The sequence below is a fragment of the Pleurodeles waltl genome, chromosome 5 (genome assembly GCF_031143425.1).
Source record: "Pleurodeles waltl isolate 20211129_DDA chromosome 5, aPleWal1.hap1.20221129, whole genome shotgun sequence".
NCBI lineage: Eukaryota > Metazoa > Chordata > Amphibia > Caudata > Salamandridae > Pleurodeles > Pleurodeles waltl.
In genome coordinates this window covers 624,961,265-624,985,775 of record NC_090444.1, presented here as the reverse complement: position 1 = coordinate 624,985,775, position 24,511 = coordinate 624,961,265, and the positions used below count along the sequence as shown (strand labels likewise).

The 24,511-nt window shown below is 49.3% G+C and overlaps 1 protein-coding gene across 1 annotated transcript in view; it reads right to left on the bottom strand.

Moving 5' to 3' along the window:
* The window catches only part of HEATR1 (HEAT repeat containing 1), a 710,058-nt gene that overhangs the window by 162,297 nt on the left and 523,250 nt on the right, over positions 1-24,511 (bottom strand). The gene's annotated exons all lie outside the window — the stretch shown is intronic.

Genomic DNA, 24,511 nt, shown 5'->3' with positions numbered 1-24,511 from the left:
CACAGTATTGCTCAGAGTTGCACACTGGTTGCAGTTCAACTGGGTTTCTAATTTGTGTTGGTGCAATGAACTAAGTCTTTGCACAGGGGGGTAGAAATCTGACCATTGTGGCTCTGGGGTAGTGGGGGAGCCCAGCTTGGGACAGAGTATTAGCTCTTTGGTGCAGTTACAGTAAAATATCAAAGCACTTTTACTACAAATGCTTCTTTGTTCCAGAAACATGACCCAGGTCGAAAAACACAGCACGATCTTGCTAAAGCAATGAAAATGATCACTAGAATTTATAAATGGTGTCTAAGTAATGCCATACTGTCTTGGTGAAACAACTGACAGTACTGAAGGACAGAGTGCGAGGAATGTCTAAGTCGAGTAATTGAAGTGATGACCATGAGGAAGGCACTATTTTGAGTAAAACAGGAGTATGTTACTTCAGCACGCACAATATTACAATCACATTTTGTAAGGAAATGCCTCCTTGGCATGGTTGCCCCCTGACTTTTTGCCTTTGCTGATGCTATGTTTACAATTGAAAGTGTGCTGAGGCCTGCTAACCAGGCCCCAGCACCAGTGTTCTTTCCCTAACCTGTACTTTTGTATCCACAATTGGCAGACCCTGGCATCCAGATAAGTCCCTTGTAACTGGTACTTCTAGTACCAAGGGCCCTGATGCCAAGGAAGGTCCCTAAGGGCTGCAGCATGTCTTATGCCACCCTGGAGACCTCTCACTCAGCACAGACACACTGCTTGCCAGCTTGTGTGTGCTAGTGAGGACAAAACGAGTAAGTCGACATGGCACTCCCCTCAGGGTGCCATGCCAGCCTCTCACTGCCTATGCAGTATAGGTAAGACACCCCTCTAGCAGGCCTTACAGCCCTAAGGCAGGGTGCACTATACCATAGGTGAGGGTACCAGTGCATGAGCATGGTACCCCTACAGTGTCTAAACAAAACCTTAGACATTGTAAGTGCAGGGTAGCCATAAGAGTATATGGTCTGGGAGTTTGTCAAACACGAACTCCACAGCACCATAATGGCTACACTGAAAACTGGGAAGTTTGGTATCAAACTTCTCAGCACAATAAATGCACACTGATGCCAGTGTACATTTTATTGTAAAATACACCACAGAGGGCACCTTAGAGGTGCCCCCTGAAACTTAACCGACTGTCTGTGTAGGCTGACTAGTTCCAGCAGCCTGCCACACTAGAGACATGTTGCTGGCCCCATGGGGAGAGTGCCTTTGTCACTCTGAGGCCAGTAACAAAGCCTGCACTGGGTGGAGATGCTAACACCTCCCCCAGGCAGGAGCTGTAACACCTGGCGGTGAGCCTCAAAGGCTCACCCCTTTGTCACAGCCCAGCAGGGCACTCCAGCTTAGTGGAGTTGCCCGCCCCCTCCGGCCACGGCCCCCACTTTTGGCGGCAAGGCTGGAGGGAACAAAGAAAGCAACAAGGAGGAGTCACTGCCCAGTCAGGACAGCCCCTAAGGTGTCCTGAGCTGAGGTGACTCTAACTTTTAGAAATCCTCCATCTTGCAGATGGAGGATTCCCCCAATAGGGTTAGGATTGTGACCCCCTCCCCTTGGGAGGAGGCACAAAGAGGGTGTACCCACCCTCAGGGCTAGTAGCCATTGGCTACTAACCCCCCAGACCTAAACACGCCCTTAAATTTAGTATTTAAGGGCTACCCTGAACCCTAGAAAATTAGATTCCTGCGACAACAAGAAGAAGGACTGCCCAGCTGAAAACCCCTGCAGAGGAAGACCAGAAGACAACAACTGCCTTGGCTCCAGAAACTCACCGGCCTGTCTCCTGCCTTCCAAAGAACTCTGCTCCAGCGACGCCTTCCAAAGGGACCAGCGACCTCTGAATCCTCTGAGGACTGCCCTGATACGACGACGACCAGAAATTCCCGAGGACAGCGGACCTGCTCCAAAAAGACTGCAACTTTGTTTCAAGGAGCAGCTTTAAAGACCCCTGCAACTCCCCGCAAGAAGCGTGAGACTTGCAACACTGCACCCGGCGACCCCGACTCGGCTGGTGGAGAACCAACACCTCAGTGAGGACCCCCGGACTACTCTCCGACTGTGAGTACCAAAACCTGTCCCCCCTGAGCCCCCACAGCGCCGCCTGCAGAGGGAATCCCGAGGCCTCCCCTGACCGCGACTCTCTGAAACCTAAGTCCCGATGCCTGAAAAGGACCCTGCACCCGCAGCCCCCAGGACCTGAAGGACCGGACTTTCACTGGAGAAGTGACCCCTAGGAGTCCCTCTCCCTTGCCCAAGTGGAGGTTTCCCCGAGGAAGCCCCCCCTTGCCTGCCTGCAGCGCTGAAGAGATCCGTTGATCTCTCATAGACTAACATTGCGAACCCGACGCTTGTTTCTACACTGCACCCGGCCGCCCCCGCGCTGCTGAGGGTGAAATTTCTGTGTGGGCTTGTGTCCCCCCCGGTGCCCTACAAAACCCCCCTGGTCTGCCCTCCGAAGACGCGGGTACTTACCTGCAAGCAGACCGGAACCGGGGCAACCCCTTCTCTCCATTCTAGCCTATGCGTTTTGGGCACCTGTAGGAAGTTGGCTCTGTATGTGCTATTTCAAAGTAAGGAATAGCATGCACAGAGTCCCAGGGTTCCCCTTAGAGGTAAAATAGTGGTAAAAAGAGATAATACTAATGCTCTATTTTGTGGTAGTGTGGTCGAGCAGTAGGCTTATCCAAGGAGTAGTGTTAAGCATTTGTTGTACATACACATAGACAATAAATGAGGTACACACACTCAGAGACAAATCCAGCCAATAGGTTTTGTTATAGAAAAATATATTTTCTTAGTTTATTTTAAGAACCACAGGTTCAAATTTAACATGTAATATCTTGTTTGAAAGGTATTGCAGGTAAGTACATTAGGAACTTTGAATCATTTCAATTACATGTATACTTTTCAAGTTATTGACAAATAGTTACTTTAAAAGTGGACACAGTGCAATTTTCACAGTTCCTGGGGGAGGTAAGTTTTTGTTAGTTTTACCAGGTAAGTAAGACACTTACAGGGTTCAGTTCTTGGTCCAAGGTAGCCCACCGTTGGGGGTTCAGAGCAACCCCAAAGTCACCACACCAGCAGCTCAGGGCCGGTCAGGTGCAGAGTTCAAAGTGGTGCCAAAAACGCATAGGCTAGAATGGAGAGAAGGGGGTGCCCCGGTTCCGGTCTGCTTGCAGGTAAGTACCCGCGTCTTCGGAGGGCAGACCAGGGGGGTTTTGTAGGGCACCGGGGGGGACACAAGCCCACACAGAAATTTCACCCTCAGCAGCGCGGGGGCGGCCGGGTGCAGTGTAGAAACAAGCGTCGGGTTTGCAATGTTAGTCTATGAGAGATCAACGGATCTCTTCTGCGCTGCAGGCAGGCAAGGGGGGGCTTCCTCGGGGAAACCTCCACTTGGGCAAGGGAGAGGGACTCCTGGGGGTCACTTCTCCAGTGAAAGTCCGGTCCTTCAGGTCCTGGGGGCTGCGGGTGCAGGGTCTTTTCCAGGCGTCGGGACTTAGGTTTCAGAGAGTCGCGGTCAGGGAAAGCCTCGGGATTCCCTCTGCAGGCGGCGCTGTGGGGGCTCAGGGGGGACAGGTTTTGGTACTCACAGTCGTAGAGTAGTCCGGGGGTCCTCCCTGAGGTGTTGGTTCTCCACCAGCCGAGTCGGGGTCGCCGGGTGCAGTGTTGCAAGTCTCACGCTTCTTGCGGGGAGTTGCAGGGTTCTTTAAAGCTGCTTCTTGAAACAAAGTTGCAGTCTTTTTGGAGCAGGTCCTCTGTCCTCGGGAGTTTCTTGTCTTTTTCGAAGCAGGGCAGTCCTCAGAGGAGTCAGAGGTCGCTGGTCCCTTGGAAGGCGTCGCTGGAGCAGAGTTCTTTGGAAGGCAGGAGGCAGGCCGGTGAGTTTCTGGAGCCAAAGCAGTTGTCGTCTTCTGGTCTTCCTCTGCAGGGGTTTTCAGCTAGGCAGTCCTTCTTCTTGTAGTTTGCAGGAATCTAATTTTCTAGGGTTCAGGGTAGCCCTTAAATACTAAATTTAAGGGCGTGTTTAGGTCTGGGGGGTTAGTAGCCAATGGCTACTAGCCCTGAGGGTGGGTACACCCTCTTTGTGCCTCCTCCCAAGGGGAGGGGGTCACAATCCTAACCCTATTGGGGGAATCCTCCATCTGCAAGATGGAGGATTTCTAAAAGTTAGAGTCACCTCAGCTCAGGACACCTTAGGGGCTGTCCTGACTGGCCAGTGACTCCTCCTTGTTATTCTCATTATTTTCTCCGGCCTTGCCGCCAAAAGTGGGGGCCGGGCCGGAGGGGGCGGGCAACTCCACTAGCTGGAGTGTCCTGCGGTGCTGTGACAAAGGGGTGAGCCTTTGAGGCTCACCGCCAGGTGTTACAGCTCCTGCCTGGGGGAGGTGTTAGCATCTCCACCCAGTGCAGGCTTTGTTACTGGCCTCAGAGTGACAAAGGCACTCTCCCCATGGGGCCAGCAACATGTCTCTAGTGTGGCAGGCTGCTGGAACTAGTCAGCCTACACAGATAGTCGGTTAAGTTTCAGGGGGCACCTCTAAGGTGCCCTCTGGGTGTATTTTGCAATAAAATGTACACTGGCATCAGTGTGCATTTATTGTGCTGAGAAGTTTGATACCAAACTTCCCAGTTTTCAGTGTAGCCATTATGGTGCTGTGGAGTTCGTGTTTGACAGACTCCCAGACCATATACTCTTATGGCTACCCTGCACTTACAATGTCTAAGGTTTTGTTTAGACACTGTAGGGGTACCATGCTCATGCACTGGTACCCTCACCTATGGTATAGTGCACCCTGCCTTAGGGCTGTAAGGCCTGCTAGAGGGGTGTCTTACCTATACTGCATAGGCAGTGAGAGGCTGGCATGGCACCCTGAGGGGAGTGCCATGCCGACTTACTCGTTTTGTCCTCACTAGCACACACAAGCTGGCAAGCAGTGTGTCTGTGCTGAGTGAGAGGTCTCCAGGGTGGCATAAGACATGCTGCAGCCCTTAGAGACCTTCCTTGGCATCAGGGCCCTTGGTACTAGAAGTACCAGTTACAAGGGACTTATCTGGATGCCAGGGTCTGCCAATTGTGGATACTAAAGTACAGGTTAGGGAAAGAACACTGGTGCTGGGGCCTGGTTAGCAGGCCTCAGCACACTTTCAATTGTAAACATAGCATCAGCAAAGGCAAAAAGTCAGGGGGCAACCATGCCAAGGAGGCATTTCCTTACACAACCCCCCCCCAAACGAAAGAGGATGAGACTAACCTTTCCCAAGAGAGTCTTCATTTTCTAAGTGGAAGAACCTGGAAAGGCCATCTGCATTGGCATGGGCAGTCCCAGGTCTGTGTTCCACTATAAAGTCCATTCCCTGTAGGGAGATGGACCACCTCAACAGTTTAGGATTTTCACCTTTCATTTGCATCAGCCATTTGAGAGGTCTGTGGTCAGTTTGAACTAGGAAGTGAGTCCCAAAGAGGTATGGTCTCAGCTTCTTCAGGGACCAAACCACAGCAAAGGCCTCCCTCTCAATGGCACTCCAACGCTGCTCCCTGGGGAGTAACCTCCTGCTAATGAAAGCAACAGGCTGGTCAAGGCCATCATCATTTGTTTGGGACAAAACTGCCCCTATCCCATGTTCAGAGGCATCTGTCTGCACAATGAACTGCTTAGAATAATCTGGAGCTTTTAGGACTGGTGCTGAGCACATTGCTTGTTTCAGGGTGTCAAAGGCCTGTTGGCATTCCACAGTCCAGTTCACTTTCTTGGGCATTTTCTTGGAGGTGAGTTCAGTGAGGGCTGTCACAATGGATCCATATCCCTTCACAAACCTCCTGTAATACCCAGTCAAGCCAAGGAATGCCCTGACTTGAGTCTGGGTTTTTGGAGCTACCCAGTCCAGAATAGTCTGGATCTTGGGTTGGAGTGGCTGAACTTGGCCTCCACCTACAAGGTGGCCCAAGTAAACCACAGTTCCCTGCCCTATCTGGCATTTGGATGCCTTGATAGAGAGGCCTGCAGATTGCAGAGCCTTCAAAACCTTCTTCAGGTGGACCAGGTGATCCTGCCAGGTGGAGCTAAAGACAGCAATATCATCAAGATAAGCTGTGCTAAAGGACTCCAAGCCAGCAAGGACTTGATTCACCAACCTTTGGAAGGTGGCAGGGGCATTCTTTAAACCAAAGGGCATAACAGTAAACTGATAATGCCCATCAGGTGTGGAGAATGCTGTTTTCTCTTTTGCTCCAGGTGCCATTTTTATTTGCCAGTACCCTGCTGTCAAGTCAAAGGTACTTAAGAATTTGGCAGCACCTAATTTATCTATGAGCTCATCAGCTCTAGGAATTGGATGAGCATCTGCCTTGGTGACAGAATTGAGCCCTCTGTAGTCCACACAAAACCTCATCTCTTTCTTTCCATCTTTGGTGTGAGGTTTGGGGACTAAGACCACTGGGCTAGCCCAGGGGCTGTCAGAGCGCTCAATTACTCCAAATTCTAGCATCTTGTGGACTTCCACCTTGATGCTTTCCTTAACATGGTCAGACTGTCTAAAATTTTTGTTCTTGACAGGCATGCTGTCTCCTGTGTCCACATCATGGGTACACAGGTGTGTCTGACCAGGGGTTAAGGAGAAGAGTTCAGGAAACTGTTGTAGGACTCTCCTACAATCAGCTTGCTGTTGGCCAGAGAGGGTGTCTGAGTAGATCACTCCATCTACTGAGCCATCTTTTGGGTCTGATGACAGAAGATCAGGGAGAGGTTCACTCTCTGCCTCCTGATCCTCATCTGTTACCATCAACAGATTCACATCAGCCCTGTCATGGAAGAGCTTAAGGCGGTTCACATGGATCACCCTCTTGGGGCTCCTGCTTGTGCCCAGGTCCACCAGGTAGGTGACCTGACTCTTCCTTTCTAGCACTGGGTAAGGGCCACTCCATTTGTCCTGGAGTGCCCTGGGAGCCACAGGCTCCAGAACCCAGACTTTCTGTCCTGGTTGGAACTCAACCAGTGCAGCCTTTTGGTCATACCAAAACTTCTGGAGCTGTTGGCTGGCCTCAAGGTTTTTGGTTGCCTTTTCCATGTACTCTGCCATTCTAGAGCGAAGGCCAAGTACATAGTCCACTATGTCTTGTTTAGGCTCATGAAGAGGTCTCTCCCAGCCTTCTTTAACAAGAGCAAGTGGTCCCCTTACAGGGTGACCAAACAGAAGTTCAAAGGGTGAGAATCCTACTCCCTTCTGTGGCACCTCTCTGTAAGCGAAAAGCAGACATGGCAAGAGGACATCCCATCTCCTTTTGAGTTTTTCTGGGAGCCCCATGATCATGCCTTTTAATGTCTTGTTGAATCTCTCAACTAAGCCATTAGTTTGTGGATGGTATGGTGTAGTGAATTTGTAAGTCACTCCACACTCATTCCACATGTGTTTTAGGTATGCTGACATGAAGTTGGTACCTCTGTCAGACACCACCTCCTTAGGGAAACCCACTCTGGTAAAGATACCAATGAGGGCCTTGGCTACTGCAGGGGCAGTAGTCGACCTAAGGGGAATAGCTTCAGGATACCTAGTAGCATGATCCACTACTACTAGGATGTACATATTTCCTGAGGCTGTGGGAGGTTCCAGTGGACCAACTATGTCCACACCCACTCTTTCAAAGGGGACCCCCACCACTGGAAGTGGAATGAGGGGGGCCTTTGGGTGCCCACCTGTCTTACCACTGGATTGACAGGTGGGGCAGGAGAGGCAAAACTCCTTAACCTTCTGGGACATATTGGGCCAGTAGAAGTGGTTGACTAACCTCTCCCACGTCTTGGTTTGTCCCAAATGCCCAGCAAGGGGAATATCATGGGCTAAGGTCAGAATAAACTCTCTGAACGACTGAGGCACTACCACTCTCCTAGTGGCACCAGGTTTGGGGTCTCTGGCCTCAGTGTACAGGAGTCCATCTTCCCAATAGACCCTATGTGTTCCATTTTTCTTGCCCTTGGACTCTTCAGCAGCTTGCTGCCTAAGGCCTTCAAGAGAGGGACAGGTTTCTTGTCCCTTACACAGCTCCTCCCTTGAGGGTCCCCCTGGGCCCAAGAGCTCAACCTGATAAGGTTCAAGCTCCAAAGGCTCAGTTCCCTCAGAGGGCAGAACTTCTTCCTGAGAAGAGAGGTTCTCTTTTTCTGACTGTGTTGCAGTTGGTTTCCCAACTGACTTTCCTTTTCTCTTGGTAGGCTGGGCCATTTTTCCAGACTCCAGCTCTACTTTTTCACCCTGTGCCTTGCATTGTGCTCTTGTTTTTACACACACCAGTTCAGGGATACCCAGCATGGCTGCATGGGTTTTTAGTTCTACCTCAGCCCATGCTGAGGACTCCAGGTCATTTCCAAGCAGACAGTCTACTGGGATGTTTGAGGAGACCACCACCTGTTTCAGGCCATTGACCCCTCCCCATTCTAAAGTTACCATTGCCATGGGATGTGCTTTAGTTTGATTGTCAGCATTGGTGACTGTATACGTTTTTCCAGTCAGGTATTGGCCAGGGGAAACCAGTTTCTCTGTCACCATGGTGACACTGGCACCTGTATCCCTCAGGCCCTCTACACTTGTCCCATTAATAAAGAGCTGCTGCCTGTATTTTTGCATGTTAGGGGGCCAGGCAGCTAGTGTGGCTAAATCCACCCCACCCTCAGAGACTAGAGTAGCTTCAGTGTGGACCCTGATTTGCTCTGGGCACACTGTTGATCCCACTTGGAGACTAGCCATTCCAGTGTTACCTGGATTGGAGTTTGGAGTGGAACTTTTCTTGGGACAGGCCTTGTCTCCAGTTTGGTGTCCAGACTGACTACAGTTTCGACACCAGGCCTTTTTGGGATCAAAGTTTTTACCCTTGTACCCAGGATTGTTTTGTGAAGAGGCTCTGGGCCCACCCTCCTGTGCAGGTTTTTGGGGGCCTTTAGAAGACTCTTGACTATTTTTATTTTTGGCTGTCTCACCACCTTTCCCCTGGGGAGGTTTTGTGACCCCTTTCTTTTGGTCACCCCCTGTGGAAGTTTTGGACACCCTAGTCTTGACCCAATGGTCCGCCTTCTTTCCCAATTCTTGGGGAGAAATTGGTCCTAGGTCTACCAGATGCTGATGCAGTTTATCATTGAAACAATTACTTAACAGGTGTTCTTTCACAAATAAATTGTACAGCCCATCATAATTACTTACACCACTGCCTTGAATCCAACCATCTAGTGTTTTTACTGAGTAGTCTACAAAGTCAACCCAGGTCTGGCTCGAGGATTTTTGAGCCCCCCTGAATCTAATCCTATACTCCTCAGTGGAGAATCCAAAGCCCTCAATCAGGGTACCCTTCATGAGGTCATAAGATTCTGCATCTTGTCCAGAGAGTGTGAGGAGTCTATCCCTACACTTTCCTGTGAACATTTCCCAAAGGAGAGCACCCCAGTGAGATCTGTTCACTTTTCTGGTTACACAAGCCCTCTCAAAAGCTGTGAACCATTTGGTGATGTCATCACCATCTTCATATTTAGTTACAATCCCTTTAGGGATTTTCAACATGTCAGGAGAATCTCTGACCCTATTTATGTTGCTGCCACCATTGATGGGTCCTAGGCCCATCTCTTGTCTTTCCCTCTCTATGGCTAGGATCTGTCTTTCCAAAGCCAATCTTTTGGCTATCCTGGCTAACTGGATGTCCTCTTCACTGGAGTTATCCTCAGTGATTTCAGAGGTGTTGGTCTCTCCTGTGAGGGAACCAGCATCTCTGACTATTATTTTTGGAGTCAGGGTTTGAGAGACCCTGTTCTCCCTAGATAGGACTGGTAGGGGGGAATTTTCCTCCAAGTCACTATCCTCTTCCTCTGAGTTGCCACCCTCAGAGGGGTTGGCCTTTTCAAACTCTGCCAAAAGCTCCTGGAGCTGTATTTTGGTAGGTTTGGGGCCCATTGTTATTTTCTTTATTTTACAGAGTGACCTTAGCTCCCTCATCTTAAGATGGAGGTAAGGTGTGGTGTCGAGTTCCACCACAGTCACATCTGTGCTAGACATTTTGCTTCTAAAAGTTGGAATACTTTTTAAGAATCTACAACTAGTTCTAGGTTCTAATTCAAACTTTTACAAACTTTTAAACTCTAAAAGAAATGCTAAACAGGATCTAACACAAGGCCCTAGCAGGTCTTAAGAATTTAGAAAACTTTTCAAATTGCAAAAATCAATTTCTAATGACAATTTTGGAATTTGTCGTGTGATCAGGTATTGGCTGAGTAGTCCAGCAAATGCAAAGTCTTGTACCCCACCGCTGATCCACCAATGTAGGAAGTTGGCTCTGTATGTGCTATTTCAAAGTAAGGAATAGCATGCACAGAGTCCCAGGGTTCCCCTTAGAGTTAAAAGAGTGGTAAAAAGAGATAATACTAATGCTCTATTTTGTGGTAGTGTGGTCGAGCAGTAGGCTTATCCAAGGAGTAGTGTTAAGCATTTGTTGTACATACACATAGACAATAAATGAGGTACACACACTCAGAGACAAATCCAGCCAATAGGTTTTGTTATAGAAAAATATCTTTTCTTAGTTTATTTTAAGAACCACAGGTTCAAATTTAACATGTAATATCTTGTTTGAAAGGTATTGCAGGTAAGTACATTAGGAACTTTGAATCATTTCAATTGCATGTATACTTTTCAAGTTATTGACAAATAGTTACTTTAAAAGTGGACACTTAGTGCAATTTTCACAGTTCCTGGGGGAGGTAAGTTTTTGTTAGTTTTACCAGGTAAGTAAGACACTTACAGGGTTCAGTTCTTGGTCCAAGGTAGCCCACCGTTGGGGGTTCAGAGTAACCCCAAAGTCACCACACCAGCAGCTCAGGGCCGGTCAGGTGCAGAGTTCAAAGTGGTGCCAAAAACGCATAGGCTAGAATGGAGAGAAGGGGGTGCCCCGGTTCCGGTCTGCTTGCAGGTAAGTACCCGCGTCTTCGGAGGGCAGACCAGGGGGGTTTTGTAGGGCACCGGGGGGGACACAAGCCCACACAGAAATTTCACCCTCAGCAGCGCGGGGGCGGCCGGGTGCAGTGTAGAAACAAGCGTCGGGTTTGCAATGTTAGTCTATGAGAGATCAACGGATCTCTTCAGCGCTGCAGGCAGGCAAGGGGGGGCTTCCTCGGGGAAACCTCCACTTGGGCAAGGGAGAGGGACTCCTGGGGGTCACTTCTCCAGTGAAAGTCCGGTCCTTCAGGTCCTGGGGGCTGCGGGTGCAGGGTCTTTTCCAGGCGTCGGGACTTAGGTTTCAGAGAGTCGCGGTCAGGGGAAGCCTCGGGATTCCCTCTGCAGGCGGCGCTGTGGGGGCTCAGGGGGGACAGGTTTTGGTACTCACAGTCGTAGAGTAGTCCGGGGGTCCTCCCTGAGGTGTTGGTTCTCCACCAGCCGAGTCGGGGTCGCCGGGTGCAGTGTTGCAAGTCTCACGCTTCTTGCGGGGAGTTGCAGGGTTCTTTAAAGCTGCTTCTTGAAACAAAGTTGCAGTCTTTTTGGAGCAGGTCCGCTGTCCTCGGGAGTTTCTTGTCTTTTTCGAAGCAGGGCAGTCCTCAGAGGAGTCAGAGGTCGCTGGTCCCTTGGAAGGCGTCGCTGGAGCAGAGTTCTTTGGAAGGCAGGAGACAGGCCGGTGAGTTTCTGGAGCCAAAGCAGTTGTCGTCTTCTGGTCTTCCTCTGCAGGGGTTTTCAGCTAGGCAGTCCTTCTTCTTGTAGTTTGCAGGAATCTAATTTTCTAGGGTTCAGGGTAGCCCTTAAATACTAAATTTAAGGTCGTGTTTAGGTCTGGGGGGTTAGTAGCCAATGGCTACTAGCCCTGAGGGTGGGTACACCCTCTTTGTGTCTCCTCCCAAGGGGAGGGGGTCACAATCCTAACCCTATTGGGGGAATCCTCCATCTGCAAGATGGAGGATTTCTAAAAGTTAGAGTCACCTCAGCTCAGGACACCTTAGGGGCTGTCCTGACTGGCCAGTGACTCCTCCTTGTTATTCTCATTATTTTCTCCGGCCTTGCCGCCAAAAGTGGGGGCCGGGCTGGAGGGGGCGGGCAACTCCACTAGCTGGAGTGTCCTGCGGTGCTGTGACAAAGGGGTGAGCCTTTGAGGCTCACCGCCAGGTGTTACAGCTCCTGCCTGGGGGAGGTGTTAGCATCTCCACCCAGTGCAGGCTTTGTTACTGGCCTCAGAGTGACAAAGGCACTCTCCCCATGGGGCCAGCAACATGTCTCTAGTGTGGCAGGCTGCTGGAACTAGTCAGCCTACACAGACAGTCGGTTAAGTTTCAGGGGGCACCTCTAAGGTGCCCTCTGGGGTGTATTTTGCAATAAAATGTACACTGGCATCAGTGTGCATTTATTGTGCTGAGAAGTTTGATACCAAACTTCCCAGTTTTCAGTGTAGCCATTATGGTGCTGTGGAGTTCGTGTTTGACAGACTCCCAGACCATATACTCTTATGGCTACCCTGCACTTACAATGTCTAAGGTTTTGTTTAGACACTGTAGGGGTACCATGCTCATGCACTGGTACCCTCACCTATGGTATAGTGCACCCTGCCTTAGGGCTGTAAGGCCTGCTAGAGGGGTGTCTTACCTATACTGCATAGGCAGTGAGAGGCTGGCATGGCACCCTGAGGGGAGTGCCATGTCGACTTACTCGTTTTGTCCTCACTAGCACACACAAGCTGGCAAGCAGTGTGTCTGTGCTGAGTGAGAGGTCTCCAGGGTGGCATAAGACATGCTGCAGCCCTTAGAGACCTTCCTTGGCATCAGGGCCCTTGGTACTAGAAGTACCAGTTACAAGGGACTTATCTGGATGCCAGGGTCTGCCAATTGTGGATACAAAAGTACAGGTTAGGGAAAGAACACTGGTGCTGGGGCCTGGTTAGCAGGCCTCAGCACACTTTCAATTGTAAACATAGCATCAGCAAAGGCAAAAAGTCAGGGGGCAACCATGCCAAGGAGGCATTTCCTTACAGCACCACTTTGAACTCTGCACCTGACCGGCCCTGAGCTGCTGGTGTGGTGACTTTGGGGTTGCTCTGAACCCCCAACGGTGGGCTACCTTGGACCAAGAACTGAACCCTGTAAGTGTCTTACTTACCTGGTAAAACTAACAAAAACTTACCTCCCCCAGGAACTGTGAAAATTGCACTAAGTGTCCACTTTTGAAATAGCTATTTGTCAATAACTTGAAAAGTATACATGCAATTGAAATGATTCAAAGTTCCTAATGTACTTACCTGCAATACCTTTCAAACAAGATATTACATGTTAAATTTGAACCTGTGGTTCTTAAAATAAACTAAGAAAAGATATTTTTCTATAACAAAACCTATTGGCTGGATTTGTCTCTGAGTGTGTGTACCTCATTTATTGTCTATGTGTATGTACAACAAATGCTTAACACTACTCCTTGGATAAGCCTACTGCTCGACCACACTACCACAAAATAGAGCATTAGTATTATCTATTTTTACCACTATTTTACCTCTAAGGGGAACCCTTGGACTCTGTGCAGGCTATTCCTTACTTTGAAATAGCACATACAGAGCCAACTTCCTACACATTTCCTAAAGAGTTATGGGACCTTACCAGTAATGGAACTAAGCAGCACACGTAGACACAGCATTATCAAAAAGCAACTTGAGTCAAGGTGCATAAATTGCCCTTTGTGCGCACAAGGCCCCGGAGCAACATAAAGGCTGCCTTCCTCTAGTTCAGTTCTTTTTCTCTCCATTGGCATGAGAATCGCAGTAGGCTTCAGTGCACTCTCAGAGTGGAAAACGAGCATTTAACAGCGTAAATGGGGGCCAAATGGGAGTGGGGGTGGAGGGGGGGGGGGGGGGGGGGGAAACAGAACATCTGCAAATAATTCCAGATTCCTACACAACTCCAACCCCCCCAGACCCCCCCCCCCCCCCACACCACACCCAGGAGACTCAGACCACATCTGGGAGAGTTCTCTTAGTTTGTCAGGTGAGGAAGAAGGAAATTGGGTATGCTAATGCAGGGCCTAACCTGCCTCACATCCTCCTGTCAAGGTCAATTCCTCTGGGAAGCTGATCCATCTCCACAGTGAAAAGACCCATTCTAAAGTGAACTTTAACAAGATCTGTACCCTCCCCCCCTGTTTTTTTTTGTTATTTTATTAACTTTGGGTAGCTTACTCACAGAGGTCATCCAATGCAGGAAAGAGCCCCTGTAAAGAAATGGCTCCCTGTTGCAGTTACCCCCCACTTTTTGCCTGATACTGATGGTGACTTGACTGAGAAGTGTGCTGGGACCCTGCTAACCAGGCCCCAGCACCAGCGTTCTTTCACCTAAATGAAAATGTCACTTACCCAGTGTACATCTGTTGTTGGCATCAGTCGCTGGAGATTCACATGTTCTGCATAGCTCGCCATCTGGTGTTGGGTCGGAGTGTTACAAGTTGTTTTTCTTCGAAGAAGTCTTTCGAGTCACGGGACCGAGTGACTCCTCCTTCTGTCTCCATTGCGCATGGGCGTCGACTCCATCTTCGATTGTTTTCCCCGCAGAGGGTGAGGTAGGAGTTGTGTTGTAGTAATAGTGCCCATGCAATGGAGTGACTAAGTATGTACCTATTTAGGGTTAAAATAATATATACAAATGTACAAAGTTGAAGCTAACTTCCGAACTGCTACAGGCTCCCGGGGAGGCGGGTGGGCACATGTGAATCTCCAGCGACTGATGCCACGAACAGATGTACACTGGGTAAGTGACATTTTCAGTTCGATGGCATCTGTCGCTGTAGATACACATGTTCTGCATAGACTAGTAAGCAGTTATCTCCCCAAAAGCGGTGGCTCAGCCTGTAGGAATGGAAGTGGTTTGAAATAATGTTCTTAACACGGCTTGACCTACTGTGGCTTGCTGTGCGGATAGCACGTCTACACAGTAGTGCTTGGTGAACGTGTGTGGCGTAGACCATGTGGCTGCCTTACATATTTCTTGCATTGGGATGTTCCCTAGAAAGGCCATGGTAGCACCTTTTTTTCTGGTTGAGTGTGCCCTTGGTGTAATGGGCAGTTGTTGTTTTGCTTTAAGGTAGCAGATTTGGATGCATTTAACTATCCATCTGGCTATACCTTGTTTTGATATTGGGTTTCCTGCATGAGGTTTTTGGAATGCAATAAATAGTTGTTTAGTCTTTCTGATGTTCTTCGTTCTGTCAATGTAGTACATTAATGCTCTTTTGACATCTAATGTATGTAGTGCCCTCTCAGCTACGGAATCTGGCTGTGGGAAGAACACTGGTAGTTCCACTGTTTGATTTAGGTGGAACGGTGAAATAACCTTTGGTAAAAATTTAGGATTAGTCCTTAGGACGACTTTATTTGTGTAGTTGTATAAAAGGTTCTTGTATTGTAAACGCCTGAATTTCGCTTACTCTTCTTAGAGATGTAATGGCGATGAGAAATGCAACCTTCCAGGTTAGGAACTGTATTTCGCAAGAGTGCATGGGTTCAAAAGGTGGACCCATGAGTCTTGTTAAGACAACATTTAAGTTCCATGAAGGAACAGGTGGTGTTCTTGGTGGTATAATTCTTTTAAGGCCTTCCATGAATGCTCTAATGACTGGTATCCTATATAGGGAAGTCGAATAGGTAGTCTGCAGGTATGCAGATATTGCAGCAAGGTGTATTTTAATGGAAGAGAAGGCTAGGTTAGATTTTTGTAAGTGAAGCAAGTAACCCACTACATCCTTTGGAGTTGCGTGTAAAGGTTGGATCTGATTATGATGGCAGTAGCAAACAAACCTTTTCCATTTACTTGCATAGCAGTGCCTAGTGGACGGCCTTCTGGCTTGCTTTATGACATTCCATACATTCTTGGGTAAGTTGTAAGTGTCCGAATTCTAGGATTTCAGGAGCCAGATTGCTAGATTCAGCGATGCTGGATCTGGATGTCTGATCTGTTGGTTGTGTTGTGTTAACAGATCCAGCCTGTTGGGCAATTTGATGTGGGGTACTACTGATAGGTCTAGCAGTGTTGTGTACCAGGGTTGCCTTGCCCAAGTTGGTGCTATTAATATGAGTTTGAGTTTGTTTTGACTCAATTTGTTTACCAGATAAGGAAGGAGAGGGAGAGGAGGAAAAGCGTAGGCAAATATCCCTGACCAGTTAATCCATAGGGCATTGCCTTGGGACTGCCTGTGTGGGTATCTGGATGCGAAGTTTTGGCATTTTGCGTTCTCCTTTGTTGCAAACAAGTCTATTTGAGGTGTTCCCCAGAGTCTGAAGTAAGTGTTTAGAATTTGGGGGTGAATTTCCCATTCGTGGACCTGTTGGTGATCTCGAGAGAGATTGTCTGCAAGTTGATTCTGGATCCCTGGAATAAACTGTGCTATTAGGCGAATGTGGTTGTGAATTTCCCATCGCCATATCTTTTGTGCCAGCAGGCTCAACTGCGTTGAGTGTGTCCCCCCTTGTTTGTTTAGATAATACATTGTTGTCATGTTGTCTGTTTTGACAAGAATGTATTTGTGAGTTATAATTGGTTGGAAAGCCCTTAATGCTTGAAAAACTGCTAGCATTTCTAGGTGATTTATATGCAGTTTTGTTTGATGTACGTTCCATTGTCCTTGTATGCTGTGTTGATCGAGGTGTGCTCCCCACCCTGTCATGGAAGCATCTGTTGTTATTACGTATTGTGGCACTGGGTCTTGGAAAGGCCGCCCTTTGTTTAAATTTATACTGTTCCACCATAGAAGCGAGAGGTAAGTTTGGCGGTCTATCAACACCAGATCTAGAAGGTGACCCTGTGCTTGTGACCATTGTGATGCTAGGCACTGTTGTAAGGGCCTCATGTGCAGTCTTGCGTTCGGGACAATGGCTATGCATGAGGACATCATGCCTAGGAGTTGTAATATCATCTTTGCTTGTATTGTTTGTGTTGGATACATGCGTTGTATGATCTTGTTGAAATTTTGAATTCTTTGTGGACTTGGAGTAGCTACTCCTCTTGTTGTGTCTATTATGGCTCCCAGGTATTGTTGTACTTTGCACGGCAAAATGTTGGATTTTGCAAAGTTGACGGTGAAACCTAGTTTGTAGAGGGTTTGTATGATTTGATTTGTGTGGTGTAAGCACTTTGTTAGTGAATTGGTTTTGATTAGCGAGTCGTCTAGATACGGGAATACATGTATTTGCTGCCTTCTGATGTGTGCAGCCACTACTGCTAGACATTTGGTAAAGACTCTTGGTGCGGTTGTTAAACCAAAAGGCAATACTTTGAATTGGTAATGTATTCCTTTGAATACGAACCGTAGGTATTTTCTGTGCGATTGATGTATTGGTATATGGAAATACGCGTCTTTGAGGTCTAGGGTTGTCATGTAGTCCTGTAGTTTTAGCAATGGTAACACTTCTTGTAGCTTAACCATGTGAAAGTGGTCTGATTTGATGTAGGTGTTTAGTATTCTGAGGTCTAGGATTGGTCTCAGTGTTTTGTCCTTTTTTGGTATTAAGAAGTACAGTGAATAGACTCCTGTGTTTGTTTGTGTGTTTGGTACTAATTCGATTGCATTCTTTTGCAATAGTGCTTGAACTTCTATTTCCAGAAGTTCGAAATGTTGTTTTGATAAATTCTGTGCTTTTGGTGGTATGTTTGGAGGGAATTTTAGGAATTCTATGCAATAACCATGTTGGATAATTGCTAAGACCCAAGTGTCTGTAGTTATTTCCTCCCATGCTTTGTAATAATGACCTATTCTTCCCCCCACTGGTGTTGTGTGGAGGGGGTGAGTGACATCTGAGTCACTGCTTGGTTGTAGGGGTTTTGGGGCTTTGAAATTTTCCTCTATTCCTAGGGAATTGCCCTCCTCTGTATTGACCCCGAAAGCCTCCCCTGTACTGTCCCTGGTAGCTGGACGGTGTTGCCTGCAAGGTGCTGGCTTGTGTGGCCTGACCCCGAAACCCCCCTCTAAAGGGTGTCTTGCGGAAGGTGCTGTAGGTTCCTCTGCTCTGCGGGGAGTAGAGTGCGCCCATGGCTTTAGCAGTGTCAGTGTCTTTTTTTAGTTTTTCGATTGCCGTGTCCACTTCTGGTCCGAACAGTTGTTTTTCGTTGAATGGCATATTGAGCACTGCTTGCTGTATCTCTGGTTTTAACCCAGACGTTCTTAGCCATGCGTGCCTTCTAATGGTCACAGATGTATTAATTGTTCTTGCAGCTGTGTCTGCTGCGTCCATAGAGGATCGTATCTGGTTATTTGATATGTTCTGTCCTTCCTCAACCACCTGCTTTGCCCTCTTTTGTAGTTCCTTGGGTAGATGCTCGATGAGGTGTTGCATCTCATCCCAATGGGCTCTGTCATAGCGCGCAAGTAGTGCTTGAGAGTTAGCGATGCGCCACTGGTTTGCAGCTTGTACTGCGACTCTTTTCCCAGCTGCATCGAACTTGCGGCTCTCTTTATCTGGGGGTGGTGCATCCCCAGATGTGTGGGAGTTGGCTCTTTTCCGAGCTGCTCCTACTACGACGGAATCTGGTGGCAGCTGTGTGGTGATGAAAACAGGGTCTGTAGGAGGTGCCTTATATTTATTTTCCACCCTTGGCGTTATTGCCCTACTTTTGACCGGCTCCTTGAAGATTTCCTTTGCGTGCCGAAGCATACCTGGCAGCATAGGCAGGCTTTGGTAGGAGCTGTGGGTGGAGGAGAGGGTGTTGAATAAAAAGTCATCCTCGACTTGTTCTGAGTGGAGGTTTACGTTGTGGAATTGTGCCGCTCTAGCCACCACTTGAGAATATGCTGTGCTGTTTTCTGGTGGTGAGGGCTTTGTTGGATATGCCTCCGGACTGTTGTCCGACACTGGGGCGTCATATAAGTCCCAAGCGTCTTGATCCTGGTCACCTTGGCTCATGGTGGTGTGAGCCGGGGAATGTGACGGAGTTTGTGCTGGTGAGACGTTAATTACTGGTGGAGGAGAGGGTGGCGGAGTCACCTTTTTCACCATCTTGGTTTGTGGCGCCTGGTCTGTTTGAAACTCCAGTCTCCTTTTTCTCCTAATAGGAGGAAGGGTGCTTATTTTTCCTGTTCCCTGCTGTATGAAAATACGTTTTTGCGTATGGTCCACTTCGGTGGATTGCAGCTCTTCCTCAAACCTATGCTTTCGCATCTGAGAGGACAGTGATTGCTCCTCTGTATAAGAGCCTGGACCTGGGTCGGTTACGGGTTGTTTCGGCACCGAAACCCTGTCTGTATGTTTTTTCGGCTCCGAGGTGGCTTTTTTCTTTTTTGGAGTCGAAACCTGTCGGCGTCGATCTTCGTCGGTGCCGCTGTCTCGGCGTCGAGCCGTTTCTACACCGCTATCTCGGTGTCGTTGCTTTTCTCCAGCACTTTCTCGATCCTGAGAAGGCTGCGTGCCGGTGTCTCGACCGGAGTCGGACGATCTCGGCACTGTTTGGGCCTTTTTCGGTGCCGAATTTATGGGTGGAGCCATGGCCTGGTGGCAGTGGCGTCCCCTGGGCCTTGTCACTTTTCTTATGTGTTGTTTTCGACGTCTTACTCACGGTTCTTTGATCGTCGAATTCCTCGGAGTCCGATTCGTGGATCGAAAAGGTTTCTTCTTCCTCTTGTTCCTCGAACTCTCGGTGCGCTGTCGGCGTGGACGCCATCTGAAGTCTCCTGGCTCGACGGTCACGGAGTGTCTTTCGGGACCGGAACGCGCGACAGGCCTCGCAAGTCTCCTCACTGTGCTCAGGTGACAGGCACAGGTTACAGACCAAATGTTGGTCTGTATACGGGTATTTGTTGTGGCATTTGGGACAAAAACGGAACGGGGTCCGTTCCATCGGCGTTGTTCTACACACGGTCGGGCCGACCAGGCCCCGACGGGGGATCGAAAACTACCCCGAAGGGCACCGGAGCGCGTCAACCTTCGATGCGGTGTTGAATCTAACTACGCCGATCCCGAACGCAACAATACCGACGAAAATCTTCCGATATTTACTAACTTTCCGTTCCGAAACTCGGAGCGACAGGAACACGTCCGAACCCGATGGCGGAAAGAAAACAATCGAAGATGGAGTCGACGCCCATGCGCAATGGAGACAGAAGGAGGAGTCACTCGGTCCCGTGACTCGAAAGACTTCTTCGAAGAAAAACAACTTGTAACACTCCGACCCAACACCAGATGGCGAGCTATGCAGAACATGTGTATCTACAGCGACAGATGCCATTGAACATATACTTTTGATTCCACAATTGGCACACCCTGCCATCCAGATAAGTCCCTTGTAAGTGGTACCCCTGGTACCAAGGGCCCTGATGCCAAGGAAGGTCTCTAAGGGCTGCAGCATGTCTTATGCCACCCTGGAGACCCCTCACTCAGCACAGACACCCTGCTTGCCAGCTTGTGTGTGCTGGTGAGAACAAAACGAGTAAGTCGACATGGCACTCCCCTCAGGGTGCCATGCCAACCTCACACTGCCTATGCAGGTATAGATAAGTCACCCCTCTAGTAGGCCTTACAGCCCTAAGGCAGGGTGCACTATACCATAGGTGAGGGCACCAGTGCATGAGCACTGTGCCCCTACAGTGTCTAAGCAATACCTTAGACATTGTAAGTGCAGGGTAGCCATAAGAGTATATGGTCTGGGAGTCTGTTTTACACGAACTCCACAGCACCATAATGGCTACACTGAAAACTGGGAAGTTTGGTATCAAACTTCTCAGCACAATAAAAGCACACTGATGCCAGTGTACATTTTATTGTAAAATACACCCCAGAGGGCACCTTAGAGGTGCCCCCTGAAACCTCAACCAACTATCTGTGTAGGCTGACTGGTTCCAGCAGCCTGCCACGCTAGAGACATGTTGCTGGCCCCATGGGGAGAGTGCCTTTGTCACTCTGAGGCCAGTAACAAAGCCTGCACTGGGTGAAGATGCTAACACCTCCCCCAGGCAGGAGTTGTCACACCTGGCGGTGAGCCTCAAAGGCTCACCCCTTTGTGCCAGCCCAGCAGGACACTCCAGCTAGTGGAGTTGCCCGCCCCCTCCGGCCCCCACTTTTGGCGGCAAGGCCGGAGAAAATAATGAGAAAAACAAGGAGGAGTCACTGACCAGTCAGGACAGCCCCTAAGGTGTCCTGAGCTGAAGTGACTAACTTTTAGAAATCCTCCATCTTGCAGATGGAGGATTCCCCCAATAGGATTAGGGATGTGACCCCCTCCCCTTGGGAGGAGGCACAAAGAGGGTGTACTCACCCTCAGGGCTAGTAGCCATTGGCTACTAACCCCCCAGACCTAAACACGCCCTTAAATTTAGTATTTAAGGGCTTCCCTGAACCTAAGAATTTAGATTCCTGAAACTACAAGAAGAAGAAGACTGCTGAGCTGAAAAACCCCTGCAGAGGAAGAACAGAAGACACCAACTGCTTTGGCCCCAGTCCTACCGGCCTGTCTCCTGCCTTCCAAAGAACCCTGCTCCAGCGACGCTTTCCAAAGGACCAGCGACCTCTGAATCCTCAGAGGACTGCCCTGCTTCAAGCAAAACAAGGAACTCCCGAGGACAGCGGCCCTGCTCCAAAAGAACTGCGACTTTGTTTCAAGGAGCAGACTTAAAGACCCCTGCAACTCCCCGCAAGAAGCGTGAGACTTGCAACACTGCACCCGGCGACCCCGACTCGACTGGTGGAGAACCAACACCTCAGGGAGGACCCTCCGGCGACTCCGAGACCGTGAGTAACCAAAGTTGTCCCCCCTGAGCCCCCACAGCGACGCCTGCAGAGGGAATCCCGAGGCTCCCCCTGACCGCGACTGCCTGAACTCCATTTCCCGACGGCTGGAAAAGACCCTGCACCCGCAGCCCCCAGCACCTAAAGGAACGGAACTCCTGTGCAGGAGTGACCCCCAGGAGGCCCTCTCCCTTGCCCAGGTGGTGGCTACCCCGAGGAGCCCCCCCTTGCCTGCCTGCACCGCTGAAGAGATCCCTTGATCTCTCCTTGAAATCTACAGAGAACCCGGCGCTTGTTTGCACACGGCACCCGGCCGCCCCCGTGCAGCTGAGGGTGTACTTTCTGTGTGGACTTGTGTCCCCCCCGGTGCCCTACAAAACCCCCCTGGTCTGCCCTCCGAAGACGCGGGTACTTACCTGCTGGCAGACCGGAACCGGGGCACCCCCTTCTCTCCATTGAAGCCTATGCGTTTTGGGCACCTCTTTGACCTCTGCACCTGACCGGCCCTGAGCTGCTGGTGTGGTAACTTTGGGGTTGCTCTGAACCCCCAACGGTGGGCTACCTTGGACCCAAACCTGAGACTTGTAAGTGATTTACTTACCTGACAAAACTAACAAAAACTTACCTCCCCCAGGAACTGTGAAAATTGCACTGTGTCCACTTTTAAAACAGCTTATTGTGTTTTATGTGAAAAGTATACACGCTAATGTAATGATTCCAAGTTCCTAAAGTACTTACCTGCAATACCTTTCAAATGAGATATTACATGTAGAATTTGAACCTGTGGTTCTTAAAATAAACTAAGAAAATATATTTTTCTATAACAAAACCTATTGGCTGGATTTGTCTCGGAGTGTGTGTTCCTCATTTATTGCCTGTGTGTATGTACAACAAATGCTTAACACTACTCCTTTGATAAGCCTACTGCTCGACCACACTACCACAAAACAGAGCATTAGTATTATCTCTTTTTGCCACTATCTTACCTCTAAGGGGAACCCTTGGACTCTGTGCATGCTATTCCTTACTTTGAAATAGCACATACAGAGCCAACTTCCTACAGCCCCTTTTTGACAGGTTCACCCCCACTTTTTGCCTGGTACATGATGCAATTTTGACTGGAAGTGCACTGGGTTCCTGCTAACCAATTGAGCACTGCCAGATCTCTTTCCCTAAAACTGTACAATTCTTACAGAATTGGCAATATCTGTGGCCCCTCTGTGCCATTGGTACCCCTGGTACCTAGGGCATGGGTACCGTAGAGGGTCCACAAGGGCTGCAGCATTTATTGTGCCACCCTCACGGACTCCTCATCTAGCACATGCAGACTACCACTGCAGGATGCGTGTCTTGGTGCAGCTGAAAATGAAAACACAGCATAGCACACAGGCTGTGTGCCATGTCCCATGACACTGCATGCAATCTATGTAAGCCACCTCTACAGCAGGCCTTACAGCCCTAAGGCAAGGTGCATTATATTGCATGTGAAGACATATCTGCACAAGCAGATATGCCCCTGATATGTCTTTGTCAATTCTTAGACATAGTGAGTGAACAGGAAAGCCATTTTTAAGTACATGTGCTGGACAGTGGTCACTACGTGTTCCCCAGCGACATGATGGCTTCACTGAAACTAGGGCTGTTTAGTATCAAACATCTCATACTAATACACCCTCACTGATGCCAGTGTAAAACATGCACCCAGAGGGCACCTTAGAGGTGCCCCATGAAAGACTACCAACTACTCGTGTTGGGACTGACACGTTTTAGTCGACCTGCCACCACCAGGCAATAGTCTGACCTCATAAGATGAGATCTTTTGCGCTTGGGCAGTCAAACACAAAGCCTGCTCTGGGAGAGGTGCTTATGCACCCAACCCAACAGGATGACCTGTGAATCTGCATTCCAAGGCAGGGGGCTTCAAAGAAGCACACCACCCTTGGTATGAAGATCTGGCTTCACTCACAGAAGAGATATCGATCCCCCTGCCCCAGGGCCCATTTGGCAACTGAACAGGTGGGAAATTTAGTATTCAGGAAGGTGTGTCTACCCAGAGGTCAGTCCCACCCCTACGGTGCACTGCCTGATGTGGACACAACTTTTGGATATCTGCCATCTTGGTGTTGGTAGATTTAGAAACTCTGGGACAAGGTTATGCCCACTTCCCACAGGACGTGGTCATGTGGGGGTGCAGTGACCCTAGAGGTAAGTAGCCCATTGGCTTCTACTCTACACTCCCGGAAATGCCTCTAAATGCAGTATTTAGGGGAGCCCCTGGCACCAGGAAATCAGATCCTTTCGATCGACAAAGGAGGACACTGAAGAGCTGCAAATGCAGAGAAAGAAGCACCTGACCTGGACACAGCCCTGCGGGCCTGTCTGCTGCTCCTGCCAAATTGCACCAACGTTGTCTTGTCCTGCAGCTGTTGTTCATCCAAAGCCTGTGTGGACTGCCTGCCTTCTAAAAAAAGATCCAGGAACTCCAGTGGAGCAGCGGAGCCGCTTCCTTGTATCTTGCAGACACCCCAAGACAACTGCGAGGACTCCAGAAAACAGAAATTGACACTGGAAAGCATCCTTGCACCTGTGCCGCCTAACCCGAGTTGAAGTCGACCAACAGTGCCAATGTGGTCCTCCAGCCCTTGATGGACAAATACCACCCTGGACTTGCCCACTGTGGACTCAGACCCCGCCTGCAGCTTCTGCCCGCAGGTTCCCATCATTCATGAGTGCTCCAGTGGAGAAAAAACAACGGCTCAGGACACCTCTGCACCCGTTGCCCCTGGA